We start from the raw sequence: 12574 nt of genomic DNA, 5'->3' as shown, positions 1-12574 counted from the left end.
TTTGCACAATTTCTTGCTATGAGGACAAGGAGTATGTCCTCGATGAGAAGATCGAGAAGATCAACCCAGAAATCGCTACTCCGGCTGAAATGACTGCTTTTGAGACTCATGAACGTGATGCGACGAAGGTTCATTACATCATGATAGCCACAATGAACGCTGAATTCCAAAATTCCTACAAGGACATGTATCCATACGAAATGCACCAAGACTTGTTGGAGAGATACCATCAAAACGCAAGGAAGGAACGTTACGAGATTTTCACTAACATGATCTCCGCTAAAATGGGTCATGGAGAATCTCTAACCATGCATCTACAAAAGATGCAAAGGTATGTCGATCATCTTCGCAAGTTGAATTTTGACTTTGGGGAAGACTTGGCTATCGACATGGTGCTTCACTCCTTGCCTCCATGTTACAATCAATTTAGGATGACCTACCACATGAACAAAGAAGAGGTCACCCTAAGTAAGCTCCAAGGTCTCCTTAGGGTTGCTGAGAGCAACCTCAAGGACAATTCTGTTGCACCAACTCCCAATCCACCAGCTGCTCCTGTTTTGGCAATTGGGCAAGGTAGGGGTAAGAAGAGGAAGGTTCCGTCCAAGAGCTACCGCAAGGGAAAGTCCCGAGATGGTTCCTCTTCTAGTGGGACCAAAGTTGATCCTGCTAAGCCCAACCCTAACCCAAAGGAGGCAGAGTGCCACCATTGCCACAAAATAGGGCATTGGAAGAGAAGCTGCCCAGAATACCTGAAAGCCATCAGGGAAGGAATGATCAAGCCGTCTTTCGTAGGTTTATACACAATTAAATATAATGATTCATCTCATGCTATTTCTTGGGTCCTAGATACCGGGTGTGGTTACCACATTTGTTCTGAATTGCAGGGACTAAGAAGAAATAGGGATGTGGAGCATGGAAGAATAAATATAATCATGCGGAACAGAAGATCGTCGCATGTGACCAAGATTGGAGTGTATTCTCTAGTGCTTAGGAATGGTTTATGTTTAGATTTGAATAATTGTTGCTATTCGCCAGAAATGGCAAGAAACATCATTTCATTTCATGGTTTGTTTAGACAAGGATTTAGATTTTCTTTTAATAATGAGAATGGTTCTATTTATGCTTATCTAAATGGTGTCTTATATTTTGAAGCAATACCATGTAATGGAATTTATGAAACTGTTATGATTGTAGATAACCTAGGAAATGATGTTTTATGCATGGATTCTTCCAATAGTATGGATAGAGCATCCTTATGGCATTGTCGTCTTGGACATGTCAACAAGAAGCGCATAGCCCAACTCCAAAAGGATGGAGTGTTGGAGTCATTCGACCTTAGGGAAGATGACACATGCGAGTCTTGTTTACTTGGGAAGATAACCAAGTCACCCTTCACTAGTACATGTGAAAGGGGTGAGGTTCTATTGGACCTAATACATACCGATGTATGTGGACCCTTTAGATCAACCACGAAGGATGGAAACCGCTTCTATGTGACTTTTACCGATGACTATAGTAGATATGCGTATATCTACTTAATCAAGCAAAAGTCAAAAACGTTTGAAAAGTTCAAAGAGTTCAAGAATGAAGTGGAGAATCAATTGGGCAGGAAAATCAAGATGCTTCGATCCGATCGAGGAGGAGAGTACCTATGTCTTGAATTCCACAACTATCTAAAAGAGTGTGGAATAGTTTCACAATTGACGCCACCTAGGACACCACAGTTGAATGGTGTGGCAGAAAGGCGTAATCGAACCTTGTTAGACATGGTCCGCTCTATGATGAGTCGTGCTTCACTACCTATCTCATTTTGGGGGTATGCCTTAGAGACTGCCGCCCATATCCTTAACCGAGTCCTTACTAAGAAGGTTGCCAAAACACCTCACAAGATGTGGACAGGGAAAGCTCCCTCGACAGCACACATCAAGGTTTGGGGTTGTGACGCTTTCGTAAGACGAGATACTCACGACAAGCTTGAACCTCGTAGTGAGCGATGTATTTTCATCGGCTACCCGCAGAAATCCTTTGGATATCTCTTCTATTGACAGAAGGACAATGTTGTCTTCGTTGCGAGGAGAGGAGTTTTCCGAGAGCGAGAACTCATAAGCCAAGGAGATAGTGGGAGGCAAATCGAGCTTGAAGAGATTCAATAGTCGATTGATGAAGGAACCTCTACTGCTGGCGCTCAACCCGAGGAGGAAACTCCGGTTGAACCGATTGACGAATCGTTACCTCTTAGACGTTCCGAAAGAGTTAGAGTTCAACCCCAGTTTTGTGGTTTTCATATTACTACCGAAGGGGACACGTATATTAGTGATGGTACACTAATAAATCTAGATGAACCTAATAGCTATAAGGAAGCCATGGCAGGCCCGGAGTCTGCAAAATGGAAAGAGACAATGGATAGCGAGATCCAAACCATGTATGATAACCAAGTTTGGAATTTGGTTGATAATGTGCCCGGACGTAAGACCGTTGGGTGCAAATGGATGTTCAAGAAGAAGACCGACGTGGATGGAAACGTACACACATATAAAGCGCGATTGGTTGCGAAGGGCTTTACTCAAACTCCCGGAGTTGACTATGATGAGACCTTCTCACCAGTTGCGAAGATAAAATCTATTAGAGTGATGCTAGCAATTGTCGCATTTCATGATTATGAGATTTGGCAAATGGATGTCAAGACCGCTTTCCTTAATGGGAAGTTGGTTGAGGAAGTTTACATGGCTCAGCCATAGGGTTTTGTTGATCCGAAGCATCCGAATAGAGTGTGTAAGCTTGAGAAGTCAATTTATGGACTTAAGCAAGCGTCTCGCAGTTGGGATCTTTGCTTCGATGAGAAAGTCAAAGAGTTTGGATTTGTACAAAGCGAAGATGAATCATGTGTATATATCAAAGCCAGTGGGAGTATAGTAAGCTTCCTCGTTTTATATGTCGATGACATACTACTCATAGGAAACGACGTCCCAACTCTGCAGGAGGTTAAGTCCGGCTCAGGAAGTGCTTCGATGTGAAGGACCTCAGAGAGGCTTCCTAAATTCTGGGAATAAGGATAGTGAGAGAACGAAGTAAGAGACTAATAGGACTTAGTCAGAACACTTACTTAGATAAAGTACTGAAATGTTTTAGTATGGAAAACTCGAAGAAGGGAGAATTACCGATACAAAGTAATGACAAGTTGTGTAAGATTCAAAGTTCGAGTACCGAAGCTGAAATAGCATAAATGAGCCGAGTCCCATACGCTTCCGTAGTTGGCTCTATCATGTATGCTATGACTTGTACTCGCCTTGATGTAGTGTTTGCTTTGATCATGGTTAGTAAATATCAAGGGAACCCTGGCAGAGCACATTGGATTGCGGTCAAGAATATCCTTAAGTACCTTCGGAGGACGAAGGAATGGTTTTTAGTCCTTGGAGGGAGTGATGACTTAAAGGTGCGAGGGTATAGTGACGCCAGTTTTCAGACCGACAGGGACAATTACCGTTCGCATTCGGGCTGGGTCTTTACCCTGAATAGAGGAGTAGTGACTTGTAAAAGTTCCAAGCAGGAAACCGTAGCTGATTCAACGTGCGAATCAGATTACATTGCAGCGAGTGAAGCGTCGAAGGAGGCAATTGTAAGATTAATGTCTAAGTCCATAACTATAATTGGTAAGACTTGACCCGACCCGACATGGTCCATTTGGGTTGCATGGCATCATGCATTTGGATAGACTATAATGAGAGAAATAAGACACTTATGGTTATTAATATATTATAAGTTCTAGTATATTAATAATAAGAATAATAAGATTATTTAATTAGTATTGATCAAGATTTAATCTAGGATTAATTAAGTGATCAAAAGAAGACTAATTAAATATATGGGTTGATTGTGTAAATCATCCATACTTGTATAGTGGGCTAATGCTCCATGGATAATCAAGTTGGGCTAAAACCCATAGGATGGTCCATGGATGCTCCATGGTGTATTTGAACCCATGGATCCAAGGAAATGGAAAGTCATGACAATTAGGATTTACCCTAATTGTAACACTATATAAAGATCTTATTCTTGACAAAATCGGCCACTAGTAGGAGACTAGTATCATTCTAGAGAGGGCTAGCTGATTTCATGAAGTGTAAAATTCTCTCAAGTTATTCCAAGTGTATTTGGTTTTGTGTGAACCATTTGAGGTGTCACACTTGGGGCACTAGGCACTCAAGCTTCATGAAGACTTTCTACATCAAAGAGGTATGTATTCAATCTTGTTATATTTATTGTTTTGTATGCTATATTAGGATAATACCTTGGAAAGTTCTTATTTGCATGTATAATAGAGAAAACATAAATCCAAGGTATTTAGGGTTACATGTACACTTAGGAGTGTTAAAATGCTCAAAACCCAACAGTGGTATCAGAGCCTAGGCTTGTTTTCTTGTTATACTTGCAAAAGAAGCTGGAAAATCGAGTTTTGATGTTGTCTGCCCAGCAGACTCGCCGAGTCCATGAATGGACTCTCCGAGTCCAAGGCAAAAAGCATCCAACTCGCCGAGTTGGTTCGTGCACTCGACGAGTTGGACCCCCAGACAGCATAAATTTGACTTTTTGGCTGGAATTGGACTAGGAACATTACCCTAAGATGTTTTTGAACTTATATACTTGTTTTTGATGTGGTAATGTTCATGCTAATCAAAATTCAAAGATAATTTTCAATAGATTCATGTTTTGTCTTAGTTTAAGGTTTAGACTAATTACATGAAAAAGTTTGATTTGAATTATCTTGTTCTTATGAGTTGCTTAGATTAATAGAAAAGTTGAGTGAAATAGTTGTTTTCAATCCAAATAAATCTAAGAGTTGATTCTAAAATGTGTTTTTGTAACTTGTCCTCAAGTTATATGAAAAGTCACATTTAAGTTTCATAAAACTCAAAAAAGTTGGCAAAGGTTACAAAATGAAGAGTCTAGTTCTAATTAAATGGTGTTATGACTCCATAATTTGTCCTCAAGTTATGGAGGACCAAGAGTCTCTTCATTAAATAATAAATTGAAAAAAAGTGTAACCTTAATTAATTCCATAAGTTATAAAATAAAGAAAAGTTAATTCTTTTATTAGTTTAAAACTTGAAGAGTTTTTGGATTAAAACTACTTTAAACACATAAGTTTTGGAATTAATTAGTTTTGAATAGTTTCAAAACTTGCCCTCAAGTTTTGGAATTTGTAAAGTTTTCTCTTATGAATACTTTAATTCCATGTTAGCCCTTATAATTTTAAAAGTTAAAATTCAACCCTTATACTTTATAATATTATAAGTTAATAATATATATATATATATATATATATATATATATATATATATATATATATATATATATATATATATATATATATATATATATATAAGAGTAAAGTCAGTCTTACCGCTAGTACGCCTCATTCACGAAGCCGGTCTATAAGGTGGGTATAAGGTTGTTGCCTATAAAATGGCAACTTAATGGGTGTCCACTCTCACCCACCGCTTGCTTGACTGGTGGAGGGTCGTTAGTCGAACGGGTTTGACAGGACTAGAATTCTCCCTTCATTAAAAGTATTAATGATAAATACCAAGTAACTAAACTCTTAATAATACCCAATCTTAGTTACTTAGGAAAAGGTGAATAAGGTGCTAATCCATGAAATTAAACTTTGCACTTTTATTAAGTCGGTTAGTGGAACGTGTGTGGTTAACCGGCACACTAACTCGTATTTAACAAGGTAGGTAAAGGGTAACTTAATGTTTATCATAGTATCGATAGAGCGTGTGTGGTTAACCGGCACATCGATTGAGGGGTAAACACTTAAGGGTACCAAGTAATTTGCATGGTTACTTCACACCTTGTTTTGTGATCCTCGGCATCCCAGTCACAAAACCTGAAGGGCACACTCGAGATTGAAACATGCCATTGAACAGTTCAATGAATCTCAAAGATCTAGGAGTTTCAAAACCAATTAAAACCTAATAATACATTTCGTTTATCTTGGTGGAAATTGGTGAATCGTCATTCACCTACCTTCAAATATTTTATAGCTTGGATTACGGCATACCTCTTCTAAGTTATAAAATAGTTTGTCGGGTCCTACCCTTAATATTTCATATTGGGTGTCATATTAAGGACTTAAGATCAACTATCTTGAATATCTCCCAAAAGATGTCTGGTTTAGACATTTATGATCTTCCCAAATCTCTTGAAACAAGCTTTCCTAAATGAAGATGATGTACCATGGAAATCATACTTCATTCACCTCCTCCAATTATTCTCCCTAACCCACAAGTTCTTGAAAAGTTTAAGGTCACTCAAGCCCTATTGGCAAGGCAAGGTCTAGGTGTGATCACATCTTGGAGATGTAGTCACATATTGACAAGCCGGGAGAGTTGAGTGTCAAAGTCTTGAGAAAGTTGTTGGTCCAATCACTTTCTAAGTCACATAGTGAGCTCCTTTGGGACTCCTATGAACCAGACTATGACAAGACCCTTAATGATGTTATCTATTTGCTAAGATCAACTTCCTAAAACTTTATGGACATTGACAATGATGAAATTGGATATCCAGTAAAGCTCTCTCTTCCCAATGGAAAGGGATCGGCCATAGTCAACTATGTTGACCAAATGGTAAAGAGAAAAGCTAAGTCTGTGATAGTCCCGTGTACCATTATCAAAGGGTCCATATGTTTATATTGCCAAAGAAAGGGGCATTGGTTGCGAAGCTGCCAAATTTACCTAAGGGTGTTAAGGTTAATAAGTTTGACTCTACTTTAGGTAAAGTCCACTATCTAACTCTGCTAAGTTTCTATTCTGAGATTCTTATTACATGATGTGACTGGGTCACATGTTGATGTTTTAAGAATCAAAGAAAAGTGAAGAAACTTAAAGAAAGAGTATGCTGAATCTGATCGCATAGATGGATTTCTATCGCATAGTTTGAAGATCGGATTCTTGAGCTACTTCTTAGGAGTTATGAGATATTGCTTAGGAATAGATAACAACAAGTTTTCATATGGATTGTAAGGATAGTTTTTCCGCAAAGTTTTTAAAATAAAAGAAAAAAAATGATGATTTTATTTATTTTCAAACATCCTTACAATGGCATTTGAGGAAAACTTTTTGCTTATATGATTCCATTAATAGCAAAAGTGGAAATATGAAATTGATTCTTTCATTTGTGGTAATGTCTAAATTTACCAAATAAGGAAAGATTCTCATCACCCAGTTTCAATTGGACTGGAACTTGGAATCATGCAAGTTGTATTGCATGATGAATGAGAACTTTCAATTATTGGAAAAATTAAGACTAATTACTTGTTCACATGGATGTGTGATTCAAGTGAAGGACTAAGGGATCGAATACACATTCTTGTGCACTGATTAAGTCCACCACAAAATTCGTCATTGTTTACTAAAGCTCAGTAAACATGATTATACTTACAAGCTTAAGTGTAACTCTGAGACATTGGAAAAGGTTCCAATGTATGGCAGAGCGAATAAGAAGAATCAAATTAGGCAGAAGGATAAAAGTTTCTCAAATCTGAAAAGATGGGAGAGTACTTTAGTATCAGTTTTGTGATCATCTTAATGATTAAGAAACCATAGCACAATTAGTTCTCTAAGGAAATCTTAGTGCATTCTTATGACTAAGAAGAGGAACTTGAATTGTTGAAGTGGTTAAATCAAGAAGATGAGTCATACTTCGTTCCAATACAAGTCTTAGAGTCATACTCTAAGATTGTAACTTGAGTGACATGTCTTAGAGAAGGTTTAAAACACTTGTCAAATGTAAGAGTAAAAGTTTTCTACTCTTGTACATTTGAAATTGGTAAGTTGTGATGTTTTGGATAAAACAAAGACCAACTTAGGCCAATTTTGTGAAGTGTTTGTCTTGATTAGAATCCGCACTATCTCTTGGATGTTTGACAAGGGAGTCTTATATGTCAAGAGGACAGTGGGAGTCTTAAAGGTCTTGAAAGTCTCAAGAACTAATCAAGAAGAGAACCTGAAGTTCTTCACCAGCACATGACTTGGGGTTTATAACCTATCGTGTTGACATATTCTATGCTCATTCCATTTAAGTTGGCTTTGCATATGAGTTCTTAGAGTTCTCAAGGTGTTGCACAACAACTTGGAAGCAATGGCGGGCCCTTGAGCTGCCAAGTGGCAAGAAGTTAAGATTGAGTTCAATCCATATGAGTTTGGATTTGTCATTATCCTTGTCTTGTGACTATGGTTTTGACAATTCACATGGATAAGAACACATACACCATTAAATCTAAGTGTCATAAGGTTTCTCTCCGATTCATGAAAATGATGGTGAGGAAACACTTTCACTAAGTAGATTTTAGCTAGATAGCAATTGTGATATTTGCATTCTCAAAGTCGTTAGTGGAGCATGTGTGGTTTACCGGCACACTAACCTGGACTTGTGAGAAGTGGCAAAAAGGTCTAACCATTATGATTACGGCATCCCTCTTCATAATTGTATAGACACACAAGTGTGCTATCTAAGGGAAGGTGTATGATTTTGATAAAGTTTTATCAAAACAATCTAGTATCAGAAATCTGAACTTTGGTAAGAAAGTCAGCTGCTTTCTAAGTACATGTCAAAGCTAGTGGGAGAATAAGTGTTATGCTAATAATCATCATGTTAGTGGGAGCATGATAATTATGATAATTATTGCAAGTTAGCAATGTTAATTATAGAAAACAAAAGGTTTCAATTGGGAAAAGTTTTTTTGCTATAATTAAGGGAGAGGAAATTATACTTCATCTCAAACCTATAAGCTTAGATCGTGAGGTTTTAATCATTTAGTCAAGGATATATATATATATATATATATATATATATATATATATATATATATATATATATATATGAATTTCATGTTGGAATGGCTCAACATAAGGAAATTCTGTATATGGGTCCATTATTTGCGTTCTAAAATTCGATTATGATTGCGGCATCCCTTTTCATAATCTAAATTATGAGAACTTGGCAAATAGAAGTGGAAATGTTATAGCAAAAGACTGGTTTACTCTTTATGTGAGACATCATGAATCGTGTCCCATATGCTTCGGATATAGGATCGATTACATGTGTTATATTCATCCTTTCTAAACTTTTCCAAATGGCTGGGGCATTAAGAAGTGAAAAGGTTTAGAACTGGATGTGACTCAAAAGGATTAAACAGTTGTCGAGGACAATCTACGGTTTACCAAAGATTGGGTTCTCAAGGACAGTTGGAAGTATAGTAATAATTATGGAAGGACCATATTGACATAATCTGGAAGGAGGCAACTCTTGTGATAGTCAAAATGGAATCTGGAAATGTTTCAAAGTTAGAATTTCCAATCCGTTTAAGATTAGGAAACTTAATGCAAGAAGGATGTTTCCAAGGAGCTGATCTCCTTTGGAATACTCTGTAATGATTGCTGTCAAGTCTTTCTGATTTTCTGCATAATCATTACAAGAGGATCAATGTATACAAGTTTAGAATCCAACAGATTTCAGTAAATGACATGAATTTGGAATTCTTGTATTTGCAGTAAGGATTTGGGAGTGTGAAAAGAGAATCATTGAAGTTATGTTCAATGGATATGGTTCACAAAGTAAAGATAATAGAAAAACATAGTATGCATATTTGGTGAATGGCATGACTAGTGTTTAGAAAACATAGTGTACATGCTTGGAGCATGGCACAACTATTGTTTTAAATTCAAGAATAAAGTTGATAGCTGAAACAATATACAATGAATAATGTGTAATCATATGGTGATAAACAAAAGGTGTTTTATTTATGTTCATAGGTTTTGATACCATATTGGATTCAATTATTATTGTGTTTCACTTTGCATGTTTTGACTTCCAGAATAAAATAGGTTATTCTTTCAGGAATGACTAAGTTTTTCAAACCATCCACAGTCGGTCATATGTTGGAAGTAGATATGAATTAAGACTGTCATGGGTTGGCTTGTAGAGATCTAAGGTGTTGGACAAAGGGCTACAACACTCATGAGTGCTCATAAGTTCTGAGTATTGGATTCAACCCGCGCTCATCGGAATCACTTCATGGATTTTATCACGAGTGATCATGAGACGATAATATCTTATATTCTTCAAACCTAGAGATATGAGTTGTTACTATGATTTGGTTGTACATTGATTGCACGAAAACACATTTGGAAACTCGGTGCTATAAAACGTGTCTTTGTGTATGATTCAACAAGTAGTAGAACAAGCCATATGAGTCGAAGTTTATCCATTCCTTTTACCTTCGGGATAAAAGCGATATCTGTGGGCCCCTCGATGATTTGATGATGACAAATGGAAGTGCTCGGCCGGGCCAGGACTGATTTGATTTGTTCAATTAGTCAGTCGTCATAAATCGGAAATCAGGAAACAACAAATGGACAGAGAGAATGATTATAATCCATGTCTCAGTCCATATGATATCTAGAATGGAGGAATATATGATCCCTTATCTAATGGACAAGTCACTGACAAAGGTCAGAGTTCATCTACAAGGTCAGAGTTCGACAAAAGCTTTTGAGAGCTACGATTGCCAGTTGGTTCCTGAAGTCATACACAATAATAGTTTTAGACTTATCCAAGTGGGAGACTGTTGGATTAATGTCTAAGTCCATAACTATAATTGGTAATACTTGACCCAACCCGGCATGGTCCATTTGGGTTGCATGGCATCATGCATTTGGATAGACTATAATGAGAGAAATAAGACACTTATGGTTATTAATATATTATAAGTTCTAGTATATTAATAATAAGAATAATAAGATTATTTAATTAGTATTGATCAAGAATTAATCTAGGATTAATTAAGTGATCAAAAGAAGACTAATTAAATATATGGGTTGATTGTGTAAATCATCCATACTTGTATAGTGGGCTAATGCTCCATGGATAATCAAGTTGGGCTAAAACCCATAGGATGGTCCATGGATACTCCATGGTGTATTCGAACCCATGGATCCAAGGAAATGGAAAGTCATGACAATTAGGGTTTACCCTAATTGTAACACTATATAAAGATCTTATTCTTGACAAAATCGGCCACTAGTAGGAGACTAGTATCATTCTAGAGAGGGCTAGCCGATTTCATGAAGTGTAGAATTCTCTCAAGTTATTCCAAGTGTATTTGGTGTTGTGTGAACCATTTGAGGTGTCACACTTGGGGCACTAGGCACTCAAGCTTCATGAACTCTTTATACATCAAAGAGGTATGTATTCTATATTGTTATATTTATTATTTTGTATGCTAGATTAGGATAATACCTTGGAAAGTTCTTATTTGCATGTATAATAGAGAAAATATAGATCCAAGGTATTGAGGGTTGCATGTACACTTAGGAGTGTTAGAATGCTCAAAACCCAACAGCAATATGGTTGAAGAACTTCATCGGTGATCTTGGAAATGTGCCTGCCATAAAGGAGCCCATGGAGATTTTCTGTGATAATGAAGGAGCGTTTGCCTTGACCAAGGAACCGAGGGATCATGGTAGATCTCGACATATCGATAGAAAATATCACTTTATTACACATCGTGTAGAAGAAGGACAACTCGTGGTTAAGAGGATATCATCAGAAGATAACCCAGCACATCCACTTACGAAGGGACTGAGCAGGGTTAAGCACTTGCAGCATGTTAGGAGTATTGGGCCGAAGGATGATATTAGTATAGATTAGATAGTATTAGAAACGTGTAATAGATAAATGTAATTAACATTTGATGATTAAATAAAAGAGTAGTATTTATGAGTCATGTTACAGTCTTATGTTAATTGTTTAACTATTGTTTCACTTTGCATGTTTTGACTTCCAGAATAATTGAGTTTATTAAGAATTATCGAATTATTCAAATTGTCCACAATCGTTCATATGTTGGAAGTAGGTATGAAAGAAGATTGTCATGAATTGGTGTGTAGATTGTCTAAATGGTATTAGACATAGCAAAAGTTTGTTGCAACGTTCATGAGTGCTTATGAACTAGTTTTGAGCATTGGAACAAACCCGCGCTTGCTGGAATCACCTTATGGAATATGATAAAAAGGGTGATCGCAAGACGATAATATCATATGGTCTTAAAACCTAGATATATGGTTTGTTATTTGTTAATTGGTTGTACATTGATAATGTGAAACCACATCAGTAACTTGACGTTATAAAACGCATTGTTGTGTATAGTTGATTAATGAATAAGTAAATGCATATAAGTCAAAGTTTATCTATTACTTTTATCCTATGAGGGTAAAAGCGATATCTCGGCCGCTCGATGATTTGATTTGAAATATTGTGTCGGACCCGGTCAGAACTGAATTGATGTGTTTGATTAAGTTCTATGTCGAATAAATCTGAGATCGAGAAACCAATTGCTGGACAAATTGGTTCCATAGAATTGTCAGCATGATATCTAAACAGAGGATTGTACGATCCCTTATCTAAAGGACAGGATTGATAAGATCAGAGTTTCACAGCGTCTTTGAGAGCTACGATTGCTAATCGGATTATACTTGTATATAGTTACTAGACTTATCCAAGTGGGAGACTG

This window comes from Lactuca sativa, chromosome 3, assembly GCF_002870075.4.
Source record: "Lactuca sativa cultivar Salinas chromosome 3, Lsat_Salinas_v11, whole genome shotgun sequence".
Lineage (NCBI taxonomy): Eukaryota > Viridiplantae > Streptophyta > Magnoliopsida > Asterales > Asteraceae > Lactuca > Lactuca sativa.
This window is presented reverse-complemented; position numbering follows the sequence as displayed.